The sequence below is a fragment of the Poeciliopsis prolifica genome, unplaced genomic scaffold (genome assembly GCF_027474105.1).
Source record: "Poeciliopsis prolifica strain line A6 unplaced genomic scaffold, Auburn_PproV2 SCAFFOLD002, whole genome shotgun sequence".
Classification (NCBI taxonomy): Eukaryota; Metazoa; Chordata; class Actinopteri; order Cyprinodontiformes; family Poeciliidae; genus Poeciliopsis; species Poeciliopsis prolifica.
In genome coordinates this window covers 24,239,782-24,254,242 of record NW_026562377.1, presented here as the reverse complement: position 1 = coordinate 24,254,242, position 14,461 = coordinate 24,239,782, and the positions used below count along the sequence as shown (strand labels likewise).

Here is a 14,461-nt window from a genome sequence, read left to right as displayed (position 1 = left end):
TTCACAGACATCAGAGGAAACTTTTAGTTTAGTTGTTCTGTGTGGCATCACGGTGGGCAATGAAATGTTAGTGTTATATAATTCCCATTTGTTCTCTTTTCTCCTTCTGTCTTGGATGCCTTTTGGTTTTGGACACAGTTAGACGTTTTTTAGACCAAGTCTCATGTTCTCTCTGGGTGGCACGTCAAATCCAGTAGCAGTTCAAGTTTATTGCCGTTCGTTAGAGTGATTTAGGTTTGGGCTTTGAGTAGTCCATTCTAACTCATAAACACACTTTGATCATCTGGCTGGATGTTTAGTATTGAGCGATAAAAGGGCAATACATTGTTTTTATTGACTAATTAAATTAGCAGTTTATGATGATTTAATCTTTTGGGATATCTGGATTATTTTTTTGCTTTTTATTTGGATTTGTTTTGCCACCCACGGCTGGCCTTCTTTTGTTTCACTGCTTGAATTGATTTCCGCTTCAAATTCAAGTCAACTCCCAGAATGAACGACTTGGATTAATGCAAGTATTTGAAAATATTTTCTGTCTCTTTTCAAAAATAAATTGATGGTCACAAAAGGAAAGTTGATGACAAATTAAAGAGAGATATAACCAATTAACGAGAACAACCTCCAAAGAAATTAAAGATGAACTCAGACGTCAAGGTTCATCCCAGTTAGATTGCACCATCCGTCATTTCTTGGGCCAAAGTGGGAAAGGAGATCATAAAAAAGCAAAACTGGAATATTGACAAGCCACAAGGCTTCTGGGAGAATGTATTTTGGACAGATGAGACAAAACTGGAGCTATTTGGCTAGGCGCATCAACTCTATGTTCAGATGTTAAATTGAAGCATACCAAGAAAAGAACGCCGTCCCTGCTGTGAAACATTCAGGAGGCTGGGTTGAGTTCTGGCCCATCATGTCTTGAATCTGTGCCAAGAGAAATCTCATAACTATCAAGGCGTTCTGGAGAAAAATGTGCTGCCCAGTGTCTGAAAGTTTGGTCTCAGTTGCAGGTCAAGGGTCTCTCAACAGGATGCTGACCCAAAACAACTCAAAAGAGCCAAGAACAAAATATTGGACTATTCTGAACCGGCCTTCTGTGAGACCTGTTCTAAATCCTGTTAAACATCTGGAGAAGGAACCCATCAAACAACTGGGACAGTCAGTCCATGAGGAATGGACCAGAATGCCTGTGGCGGGTGAAGACGTCTCGTTTCTAGTTACAGAAAGCACTTGATTGCAGTGACTGCCTCGAGGATTGTGCAACAATCCTCATTTTTGTCATGCTTGTTTCATGACAATAATGAAACCAGCATTTTTGTCAAGGCTTGTTTAATTATTTTTATTTATTTATTTATTTTCATAATTTAGTTGAACTACAATTCAAAAACAGTGTCTGATTTCCATAGGTTAATTTTCAGTCAATTTTCATTTATTATAAATTTTGGCAGTTTCTAATTATTTCAGTGACAACTGCAGAATATGAACAGAGACACCAACGAGTTTCTACACGTCCTGGCCAAATGAGTCCAGAGGTTTCTATAACATGTACAGGTACTTCTAAGCCTGTCTGAACCAACCAATCAATCGATCGATCAATCAATCATATAAATTAAAATGCCCCTATAATTCCCATTCAATTGATTTCTTTAAATCAATTAATGCTTTCTATAAAAAACTGAATGACAAAAGTTTTTAGTCTGGTGCTTTGGTTTAAATTTGCTCTTATTTTGAAGGAGAATCATTAATTTGATTAGTCGTTTCTGTTTTTTTATGATGGATATTTAAAATGTCTTAGAGTGTTAAACGTTCATTAGAATATAAAGTTTATTGATCTTTGAGAATGTGTTTTTGCATTATTGCGTTATTACTATTAGATTGCTTGAAAATAGTCTCAAAACAACAATATTATTGTTTATTGCAATCATTTGTTGGAGAATTTATCATCTAGCACAATTTGTTGTTGACAGGCCTTGATAGTTCTTATCTTAATGTTTGACTCCGTTGCGTTTGGATTTCGCAGCGTTTAGGTAGAACCTCTCCGCTACTCTGCACTCTTCTCCTCCTGCGTGCGTAAAACCTTCCTTTCTAATATACCATTAATTCTCCTGTTTGGCCACATTGGGGAAATACAAGAGAGCATATTCATGTTAAATCCTTCAAGTGCGCCGCTCTCCAGCCTGATCCCGACCGGGCCCCCTCTCACGCGCCGCACAGGCCTGTCTGAGCGCATCACATCTGTTGTGGGGGAGTTAACAAGGAGGTCCAGATGAGTGTCAAAACAGCGCGCTCATCATGCTCCGGAGCCGCACCGCCGCTTCCGTCGAGGCGCACTGAACCTCCACCGCCGCGCCCTCCAAGTCACTCCGACCTCTGGTGTATTTCTAGTAAACAAATGAATCAGCAAGAGATTCAAGCGGCCCAACGTGGGGAGCTATTTGTTTAAAGGAAACCGGAAGGTTTTCTTTTTTATCACTTTGATCCACTGCAGCTGCGCCCGTCTGATTCAGTGTGCATGTATGTATTCAGACTCCCTTTCTCCATTGGTTCGGAGTGATGGAGTCGGCCCACTCCCGGTTGCTCAGCAAACAGAGTCGCCTTTTCAAAGCCCCGCAGGAGGTAATTGTTGCTCTTGTTTCCTTCTGCTCTTTCACATGGTAAAAACCTATAACAGATGGAGCAAATAAAAATGTCACCCCTTAATGCCAGGGATTTATTTTTATATCAAAAAGTACGTCAGGAATGAAAGAAGTCTTTAAGCGTGACGTGACTTCTTTTCTTTCCTCTTCTTTTCTTTTCCTTTTGGCTAATATGAGGTGCCTAAGTAGCTCCCCACTCTATGACCACTTTGGTTACTGTTATCTCAACACATTAGGAAGGTGACATTTTATCCCAATTAAACTCCAGCGTGCCTCTTCCATTGAAGTAGCACCTCACCCTGATCTGATTCTGTCTGTTTTAATAACACTTAAGTTGAAATTTAAAAGCTCTCCCTGTCTGATTCATCCCACTCTGTGAAACAATAATGTGTGGCGCTGTGAATAAAATATTGAGAACCTGGCCTTGCTAAATGACACAAACTTAGCTCCATGAAAAACTCCCTCCTCCTCCCCCAGTTGGGCCTCTGTGTGTGCTTGTGCTCGTCTGTGTGGAGTGTTTTATGCGAAATAGCATCTTTCCTAATGGATTCAGAGAGGAAGAACTATTCAGCTGCAACTAGGCTGCCTTCTGGCAGTGCCAGAACTTATGGGAGCAAGGACGTGCAGCTCACTCGCTAGCCGTGGCTCCGCCTCAATTAAAAGCTACTCGGCGTCGTTTGGATCCGTGTAGAAGACGTCGGTGCGTGACGGATCTGCCTGTGAGGACGGACGGAGCTGTGGATTACTGGGATTCCATTTAGGAAAATGGCTCACGGTCCTCTGACGTGAACTTAAAGAGTTCTCGCGTTCAATATTTTAAACTCGTGAAACCTTCCCCGCTCACACACAGTGAATAATATCGCCACGGTGGCTACATTAAGAGCCGAGAGTCAGCTAATGGTTGAGTGCGCTCTAGATTGGGCAAGGATGAGATTGAAAGAAAAGACCAAACATCTCCAGCGACATAAACTCCAGTTTTAGGTCACTTTCAGTTCACACACGTTTACAATCGGATATTTTCTTTTTTTTTTTTAATTCTGTTTCATTAAGATTTTACTTCCACGTATTTAAAACATCTAATAAAGCTGAATGTCTGTTTTCAACACTTTAACAGCTGGAAAATCTTCTCTTTACTCATATACATGTATTTTCAAATAAATATAGCAAATGTCTGTTTTTCTTTTCATTGAGTTCTTTCATTGGCAGAACTAGGATTGAGGTGTAGCTCATAGATGAAGGTTTTCATATTAAAAGCTTGTGCCAATAGCCCGTCACGTCTTGCTGTGGTTTCTCTGATTGCTTTACCTCCCAGATGGACTCTGGGAGGGTGTTCACATTACTGTGAACTGCGTTCTCAGGGGGATGTTTGTCTTCCGAGTTGTTACAATCGGTTCTTAGAAAAACAAAACTCCACCATGATAACTTCTCTGTTCCATCATGGCCAAACATTTTTGGCAGTTCTGCCGTGTCGATGCGACATTTTACAGGAGCAGCAAACTGGTTCGCGCTCCACACATACGGTCCGACTCGCAGCACGCTTCGATTTGACGCAACTGGCTTCAAGTCCGAGCGAACTCACAGGTCACTGCTGGAGAAAGCCAAGTCAAGTCTCGCGTCTCTTGTGATTTTTATCAAGCCGCACCTTTTCAAGACGGCGTACTCCATAAAGCATCAAACGCAAGAGTCTCGTCGAGCTGCTTTGTATTGCACCCAAATGGCCCAACGTCTGCTCAGTAACTTGTCATGTGCACGCAGAAGGGGCCGGGCATTGTTGAAGCCCGCAGACAGTTCGGCTGAAGCCGAGTGCTTGAAAGGCTGCTGAGATGGATCCTATCACATCAGCGCCTCGAGGAAGCCCCACTTCACATTGTGCCAGTCAAGCCATGCCGTGACACTCTGTCGCTCAGCAGACCGAGCATCGCAGCTGGCACCCTCTGTCACAACATGGCAGGAATGATAGGCCCCTCTCTGCATGCCCCTGAATCTCCCACTGATCACACACTATGCAAAACCATCCCTGGAGACGCAGACACGACTTGATGTCTTCTTTAGATCACGTTAGAGGACGGCATGCATGACCATTAGATTTTGTCCGCAATGTTTTCTGTCATATTTATATTCTCTTAATGTACTTTTAGGGCATAAAGATAAAGGAGGAGTCGCTAAAGTTTCAAAGCGGCTTTCAGTCACTCTTAGTTCTATTTTTGGGGATATACACAAGTGCATTTGTTGATATTAAAAAATATGCTATAAGTCGTTGTGTGATCTGCAAATACAAGTTATTTAGGCCTAAAATGAGCCATAAAAACAATATCAATAGGCGTTGCATGTTTCATGTTAGATACTTACATTCCAGAGTTAGACTTTGCATCTTACTTTTCCATCAGCTGGAGAAATTGTGAGATGGGCTGCTTTAAGCAACACAACAAACTTTTGACTTTCCCTGCATAATTCTTAAGTGGCTCTGACCTACATGTTCATCAGTGTAGAAAATTAAATCCCTCTGGAAGGAAGCAGCGCTTCGTTTGTTTTTGGCTGAAGCACAGAGGTGACTGAGGGAATAATAATGAGTGGAGGCACTCTTTGGAGTTCCTGGAAAGCTTTGCTGTCATTTTTTCCCCTGTCAGTCTTCATGTTGATGATGATCTGTGCTTTTAAGTCCCTGAGAGAGGCAAACTACTTTTTGGAGTTTATCATCAATTATTCCATCACGTCCATGTTATTGTGCATAATGTTGACGACATGCATTTCATGTTGGTTGGCATCTAGGTCAATTTTGGAAAATAAAACTTTGAAACACAGCCATGTGGTCTTGGTGGAAGTTTTACAACCAATCCAAATGTCAAAGTCAGTGCATGTTTTGTGCAGCCTCTTTGAGTTGCACCCTCTTGCTCAATGGTTTGATAACGCAAATAGTGATTTAACCAATCACATGTCAGGAATTCAATGCATTTAAGCTTCTACCAGTGATGGAGTTCAGACTAAACCTAAGGGTTAGGATGAGAGACAATCTAGGTGACTTTAAACATGAATTTTCACCTTTTGGATTTACAGAAAAAGGGCACAAAAAAGAGAATTGCAACAGATGGTGGTTTTCTGAACAAAAATGCCAGAGTAGAATGGACAGACAGGTTTGAGATGATAGAACAGCAGCAGTAGCTCAAGAAGCCACTTGTTGTAGAAAATCATATATTGATTCCCAACCTGTTGAACTACAGCAGATAATAACCACACAGAGTCCTGGCAAACTCTAAGGCAACTCATGTTAGCTAATAATAGCTAATTAAATGCCTTAATTTTGATTAGTCAGAGATATTAACATGTTTACATTTTTTTTACTGCAATAAGGTTGTTTTTGTTGTGAATATACATGCAAAGGTTCCAACCAGAATCTTTGTAAAATATTCACATTTCAAGTACGACTGTAAATCTGAAACTGGTGCCTTGAGCCAAACACCAAGTTCAATGTTCTCCAGTGGTCCAGCTAACTAGCTAGCTTGGTTGTTCTGGTAGAAGGTGAAGGCGAAAGGTCGTTATTTACACTCTGTTTGGGCCTGTGGCTGTGGAACTGGATGTCTTTTTCTCACTACAACCTAAGCATAGTTTTATTTGTTTATTTTCCTAACATGCAATTGTCTAATTGGTTTGTCGGTGCCTGAAGCAGAGATGCAACCATAGCGCCGGTGGCGTCTATTTACCAATCCAGCAGCAGGTTCTGAGTTTTGACAGGAGCAGCCAACTGTGGGGGAGACGAGCGTGCCCGCAGGCGCTCGGTTTTGTAATCTCACTGTTTGTTAGTGGGGAAAAAAATCCATCATCCTTTTGTCTTTCATTTATGGCGGCGAAGCGACGAGAAATTGAACTTGATCCAGGAAGTCGTGTCAGTCAGTGCAACCTGCCTTCTTACATCAGAAAGTCCTGGAAACGGCGCTGTGAGGTCTGAAATCTACTGCTGCTGTCGCTGCACATCATCCGCCCCTACGGTAACGCGCGGGAGCTAACACGCAAAACAGCCGTGGCTTCTGGTGCAACAGTCACCGTTTCAGGGATTGATGACACGGACACTGTAAGCGTATGACTTTTTTTTTTTCTTTCCCCTCCGAGTTTACGGCGTTTCGCCTCCGCAGCGGGAGTGGAGGGGGATGCGAGGGGGTCACGAGTGCATGAAAGCTCATTAGGGATGAGTCAGGGCCGTGTGGTGAGAGACTGGCCTGCAGTTCTGCAGGAGGTGAGTGAAACAATTAGTTTCTGTGGTGGGAGCGCGGCTAAAACACACATACTTTTCTTTTGTACAGATAGCCTGCAGAAGTGTCATGATTGGTGACTCTCATCGACTTTTTTTTTTCCCCCTCTCTCCGCGCGGTAGCCCTGAAAATAATTTTTTCAGTTGCATCAGTGAGTAATACGCCCTACTTTGTATGATGTTGTTACATCATCCCAGAAATCTTGCATACCGTTTCCCCTGGAACCCAGCTTTTTAAAAAAGATTATATAACCCAAAATTTAAAACATAAACTTCATGTTCAACCACATCATCGCCTGACCTGCATTTGAGGTAAAAGGAAAAATAAAAATAAAAAATCAACGACTCTGCGTGTCTGATGTTATTATGTCTGCAGAGTGGAGTCAGAGGACAGGATGTACTGCTCAATTATCTTTTTATTGTGACAGCTCTAATATTTTGACCTGTCTTTCTTGCGCAGACTGGCTGCTTGACGACCTTTTAAACATTTATAGCTGAATGTTCTTTTGGTTTCTAGAAAATAACAACATGAAATGAAGTTTAATTTTCAAAGAGTGCTTTTGTGTTTAGAGAAAAGATGAGAATAATTGATTGCCTGGACGGGAATGTAAATGCTAGTTCACTATTTCTTTTTGTCTTAATCTTATGAACAATAAATATGATGTCATTCCAATATTTATGCAATAATCTTTCGTTTAATTGCAAATTGATAATGATTTTGACATCTTTTTTTTTTTTTTTAATTGAGTACAATTTATTTTTTAGGCATGTGAAATCTGCTGGTGTTTCGTTTTTATACCTAAGTGCTACAAGGTTGCACTATCAACAGCGCTCTTCAGCGTGGAAGCAGTTACTAAGCGAAGTCTCAAAGCTAACTGGTTTTAGCACCTGTGAGGTGTTTGAAATCACACAAAAGCCCAGAGATGTTTCATGTTTAACGTTTCACGTTATCTTATTTAAAGGAGATAACGTGACGTATAAAGTTTGACAAAGTTTCTCTATTTTATTGGTTTTCTCTGTTTATTTTAACCATATTTTCTTGAAGCATGCTTGATTCTGAAATGTTCTGGAAATTAAGAATGAAGTTGATGATCTATCGGGAATACACACAGAGATTGATATATTTGCAGCACTAATGATGCTAACTGGGCTAATTACCCAGAAGATGATGTCATTTTTCCAGTTTAAAATTTGCACTTCCGTATCCTGGTGCCTTCACTCTTAATACGACTAATACATGGAAACAAATTTTCAGTGATGTTCTTATTTTGCCTTTTATTATTTCAATTCCAAATGGCTTCAATCTGTATTGGCTGGTCAAATCTGGGATTGGAAATTGACCACAAAGTCTTGACTGGATTCTAGCAGCCATGTTTCTTACATTGTAAAGCACAATGGAGAAAATGTATACTACAATTATTTTGGGCAATTTAAAAGAAAAACATGAAATCTAGTCAAAAAAATGAAAATGTGTTTGATATAATTTTCATCAGTTAATCAGAGGAAAAGGAGTTGAAAATGTCATCATTTTAAGAAAGTGCTACATTAATTTATTTTACTTGGTCAAATCAAAAATATTACCTGCATTGGCACAGCTCATACTTTAATTTGTTTCTGGAAGGAAGGAGTCAAAACTAGTTTTTGAACAAACGAGTCCCAATTGGTTTTTCTTACATGTTCCTGTTCAAATCCAGTAACAGCTGCTGCGTGTAATTTTCCTGTCAGATGCCATTAAGTTTGAACAAGAGCCGTCATTAGATTAGATGAAGAGAGTGGTGCCACTCAAACCTCAGCTGGGAATGAAAACATGACTAAAAGACAGCACTTACGCTTGTTTCATGTTGCCAGTGTGACAAATGTAAGTCTCTGCGTTGCTCCGGCACAGGACCAGAAAATATCACCCAGGATTCATGTAAAGGCAGATAAATCTGTTGCCATCTGTGAGACAGATCATGCAGAAATGACATTAAAATAAATGTACCATTTTATTGTAGTACCAACATTTCACACAGAGAAAACCCAACCTTTAACCTGAATAGATTTATTCGGAGTTAAAAATAAGGAGTTATTGTTTTCAATCATATCACAACAGGGATTTTTTGTGTTGCCAATAAGTGGAACTGAGACATGCTTCACATTTTATCAGCTAATCAGAGTTTTGACAAACTGCTTTCAGGTAATCTTTTACTTTCGGTTTCCCTTGGATATAAATAAGTCACCCATTTCTTGAGGATTTGTTTTTATTTTTTCATCAAATACACCAATCTGGATGTTGAAGGAGATAAAAAGAAAAACCTCCTTAGAAATTCACCAGAGTGACACCTTTGGGCCACTGAGGCCATTAGACACCATCTCCATGTCAAGCTGTCACAATGGCGTGATTCCAAAACAAAAAACCCTTCTGTCCTACCGTCACAAATATAAACACGGCAAGTTTGCACACACATTAAATGGGTAGTATTAAGTGAAACTGAGCTTTAAATCATCTTATAATTTTATTCCCTCTTTAAAAACACACCTGGACTTTTGCCTGGATTCTTTCATTCAGCTGTGGGAGCAGCTGTCCTCCCACAACTACTCCAAATAGCTCCTTCAGACTAGCCAGCAGCAATGAGCAAAACACCTGGTGGAACTGCACTCATGCTGAACTGATTATAGGAGCTACATCTCAGTAACTCTGTGCCTGGAAAACATATAATCCTGCCCCTTTAACTTGAGCCACATGCTCTGGTCCTGCAGATTTGGAATGAAGCGACACATGACCATGTGAAAAAGTGTTACTAACAGATTGGTCCAATCTGTATGCCTCTTTGGATTTATCCATTTCCATTTACTGTTTAAAGAATGTACTTACTTTTTCCTTTGCACATATTTTTAGAATTCCTACTGCAAATAAGAACAAAGTGAATGTGTTCAGTACTAATAGTTATTGCAGCAAAAACACAGTAGTAGCGTAATGGGCAGCAGCGCTAATGCCTTTGAGTAGTATTTGGGTAAAAAACCATTTCTGCTGGCTGATCGAACATGTGCTCTGATTCATGAATGTGCATGGAAACGTTTGAGGGTGTCACTTAATAGTAGCTGAACAACAGCAGATATGCAGACAGATTACCAAAACGGAAAAGAAATTCACTATCAGCAATTAAAGAGATAGTAGAAAACAGCTGCGGGTCTTGTGAGGTTTCCCAACACAATGTTTAATCATCTTTTAATTGGCTTTATCTGGAACTATTTTAGGCAGAGGACCGATACACCCGTGTTTTGTGATCGCGGTACGGCTCGGCGCTCGTTTAACGCGGCCGCCACTCATCGAGACGATCGGCCCGACTGCGGACGCGCGATAGGGGAGCGCCTCGCTGTCCTCCTCCACGGTCGTCGTTGTGAGCGCTGAAACGGGCAGATGCAAATGGACGGCAGAGGCGGCCGTCGACAGCAGCTGAATGAGAATCAGGAGAAACCTTGCAGAGAGGAATATCCAAGGCCTTAGACGAGTCTGAAAAGATGCCACCAGAACTTCTTCTACTTTAGGGGTTTTTCCCGAGCTCGCTGGATAAAAAAAGAAAAAGACAAAAAGAGGAGGTGGGGGTGGGGGGGAGAAAAAAAAAATCCCTCACCCGTGTGGTTTGAAGTGCAAAGTTAACAGTTTTACTCAGCCCCCCTTCAAGGCTTGTATAGTCTCTCCTAATCTTTTTTAATGTGTCGAAAGGCTTTCTTGAGGATCTCTGTGAAATTTCACACTTAAGTTGTTTGCTAAGTCAGTTTGAATTATGGTATGGAGTGAGGGTTAACTTTTATGAAGGTGTTGGAGAAAACTTTTGGGAAATTAATGTGTGTGTGCGCGCGTGTGTAGCTGGAGAAACAGCAGGGAGTCACACCGACGCTGCACGTATGCTGAACCTGCCACTAATATACAGAAGCTGCATCAAAACAGACCTTTCACCCTTAAGTGCAAATGTAATGGGATTTTGTTATTGTTTTATTCAAATCTAATTCAGGTAAAAATAAAGAAAAAAAAAGAAGTGTGAATAAAAGAAAGTAGAGAGAGCTTTGTTTCAGTAGCAGCATCTGCAAAAGAGAAAGTGATTTTAAATGCGATCTGTAAAGGTGTAACTTATTTTGTCCTAAAACCGATTCTTGATGCATTATTGAGCAACTATGTGATTTTAGAATTGGTTTAACTGTCTGATGAAGAGAGGATAGATAAAACAACATAATGCAGGATTTCTACAAAAGATTTGCTTGTTGCAACAACTGCACACAATGTCTTTTTCCATACAGATACAGAAACATTACATTGGAATCATGCTGGTAATATTTTGTGGCTGAAACCTGCACAGGTAAGGAAATGCCTCCATGCATCCAGTGGACCAAGAAGCCATGATGTGACCTTTCATTTTTATTTTTTAATTCTTCTTCACCTAAACTAGAAAGAATTTGACAACCTCTCCTGAAACTTTGAGTAGAGTACCAGAGGCAACGTGTGTTGCTTTAGAATTTCACATTAATAATGATATCAAACTTATCCAACGAACTTTATCATAATACCTGAGCCCCACCCGTCTTCAGGAGGAAGACGGAGACGGAAGATTAAAAGACTTTCTGTGGAATGAATGGCCTAGAAATTTGCATATTTCATGAGCAGTTGAAGCCACATAAAGGAAATATAATTAGTAAATCTCAAAACTTAAGAAAAGTCCTGCATGAAAAAAGTCATTTCTTGTTCGTGGTGAGCTGCAGGTCACCATCTGCTGTTCTGGGTGTGGTTGTGTTTTGCTTGAGGGCAATAAGCTGGTAACGTGACCTGGGGGAGATGCAACATTTGCACAGAGAAATCAGGGTTTTGGGAAGGATGTGGCTGGTGCCCGACCCCCATCATAACTGCTTCCTGCTCTGGTTTTATCCTAGTTTTAGTTTTGATTTTTTTACTATATTTTTTAAATTTTAGCAAAAGCGTGAATTACCTCAACTACTATTGGCTTATAGCAACAGATTACACACAATTGACAAACCTTCAATGAACACTCAAACTCTTCAAGGTATTTTGTTATATACTTTTAACTGAAGAACACAGGCATGTGTGCTTCATAAAAAATTTCATATTTGGAAAAAATTTTTTTATATGAATTTCACATTTAAAAACAAAATTAACGAAGCAGCGGCACTTGTTAGGTTTCGGTGAGCAAGATTATTAAAGCCCTGAACCATGTTAGGAGGTAGTAACCATAAAGCGGTGATACGAGATCGTGGAGCGACCGTGACTTAGAGACATGCTAAAAAACGAAGAAGCTGCAGGAGTCCATTTTGAGCACAGAGAGCAGAGGCACAGCAGGATCTTCCAAAGTCTGTCTGATATGAAAAATATGTTGCTCAGAATCTGATGTGGATAACAGGATGGAGCTCTATAACTCTGCTGCATGAGGCAACTCTGCTGCACAGCACCTTCTGTAATTTTCCCAAGTCTCACTGTCTTTACCCAAGGAAGGCAACGTTGCTCTCTGCTCCTTGTGATGAGGTGACAACCAGTTGCCCTCCAATCGGCAAAATTCTGAGCTCAAACATGCAAACTTGCGACATAAGGAAATTTTCAACTTTTGATGCGTCGCTTCTGTCGCCATCGTATCCAGTGTGTTGGGTTCACCCCAAATGGCGGAAAACCTTCGCTGCTCGCTGTCATCCATCACTGCCCGTGTGTCGAGTCCATCACACTTCACATATTGATTTCTGCAAGTTATGAGCGACACCCCTTGGTTCTGTAATCTCAACATGACCCTGTCAGAGCGCACATCGCCGTGATCTGGACGAATCACCTCTTATGACGTAAAAGAACAGCGTGGTAGGTCCGTGAGTGCTTGTTTATTTCAGAACATTGTCAGAAGGAGGTTGTAGACTCCACTGGACCGTCAAACGCTTACTGCGTTATCTGACATGTCGGCAGCAGATCTTTGAATGCCCATAAGTTGCGAGGCGGGACCGCCACTGGTCCACTGGCCGGCTTTCTAATAATACTCTATTACATAGCATAATAATCTACATCTATTTTCTCTGACTCATTACTTATCTTGTTTAGGCCTGATACCCTCTGCCTTTGATCTCACTGAAGCTGACCAATCCAAGACAAACTGTAGAATCAGTTCATTTGGCAGGATTTTCCACTACAGAGACATTTTCTGCTCCGATATTAAAACATTTGATTAATTTCATCCAGACCCCCCTCGCTTCCCTCCCCACTTCTCCCCCAGAAAAGGATGAATCTATTCTCTTAATGTAATTTGTGGAAAACCCACCATGACAGCGTAATCGTTTTGAGGGGGCCGATTTGCATTGCCTGCTCCGTGCAAACTAAATGTTACTGTAGGTTCTAAGGCCTCAAAGATAAATGAATAATCTCAAGTATTTAAAAGCCATGAAACATTTAAATTAAGTAATATCTCTTCCTAAAGGGCATAGTGGAGCCGTTTCCATACATATGCAGACAGACACACTTTTTAAATAAACATCAGCGCTAATCAGTGAGGCAGAAATCAGAGCGAGAGCGCAAAAAAATAAATAAATTTTCTGGAGCTTTTTTTCCATCGGTTCCTTTGGGGCTTAGATTAGATAGGATTTTCACAAAGTTGATGTGTTTTACCAAAACTTGGAATTTTCTTTATCCCTGAGCATGAGGAGGATAGCAGAGTGATGTGTTTTCACTGATTTCTTTTTTTTTTTTGTCAGCTAGAGGAAAACCTCCCTATTTGTGACTTGTCTTCACAGCTTTGATCACCTTTGAGGGGGAAGCAATTGCCCCATTTTGGAAGACAAGGCTACAAGTGTTCAATTTTTTTCTTTTTTCTTCTGTTCTTGTGGTGCTGCAGATTTACTAATTGACTCTGAGTTTTGGCTTCAGGCGGTAACCTAATAAGGCCATCCAAGGTTAATGATAGACCTTTTTTAGAATGGTTGAACGTCTGACACCAATATGCGTCGCTGGTGAACAAAAAAACACCGTCAGAGAGAGAGGCTCGCCGTACGAGTCTCGAATATCTCAGTGAAGCTCTCTGCTGCTTGCCCGCGTTTTTTTTTAAGCTTCTATATTTTGTTGGACACGAGATCGAAATGCTGCAGTCATTCAGGATCTCAGCAGAGGCTTGCTGCTTTACTGCCACCTCTTCCCAGGAACATCAGCGCCACAAATTTCAGTGATTTAACAGCTCCTGCGTACAAGCAGCTGGTGTCAGCAGAAGTGTCGTTTGCCACTGCCAGTCGGCTGTCATAGTATCCTTTGCCAAGCAATTTTTTTCCCCCTCCTAACTCCCTTCTCGCTTTATTATCCATAGATTATAGGGAGCTATGGAGGGGGTAGTTTTTCTGCTGTCCAGGAAGCCTCAACAGCACAAAGCGGCCGAATGAATCATAAAGTACAGTGGCTCGCTGTATTCAAACTTGTTAAACTTTTCTCTTTTTTTAAGATGGGATGTTGTACATTACAGCACAAGGTAGTGGACAATTCTGAAATGAGAGTAAATCTATTTGGAGTTTTTAACATTTCTAACACAGGGTGTCCTTACAAACTCTTAGAAAGTTTTCAATTCAGGTATCTAAAATC

General features: G+C 40.8%; 1 protein-coding gene across 6 annotated transcripts in view; it reads left to right on the top strand.

Moving 5' to 3' along the window:
• Positions 1–14,461, top strand: part of lpp (LIM domain containing preferred translocation partner in lipoma) — a 166,442-nt gene that overhangs the window by 83,792 nt on the left and 68,189 nt on the right. The gene's annotated exons all lie outside the window — the stretch shown is intronic.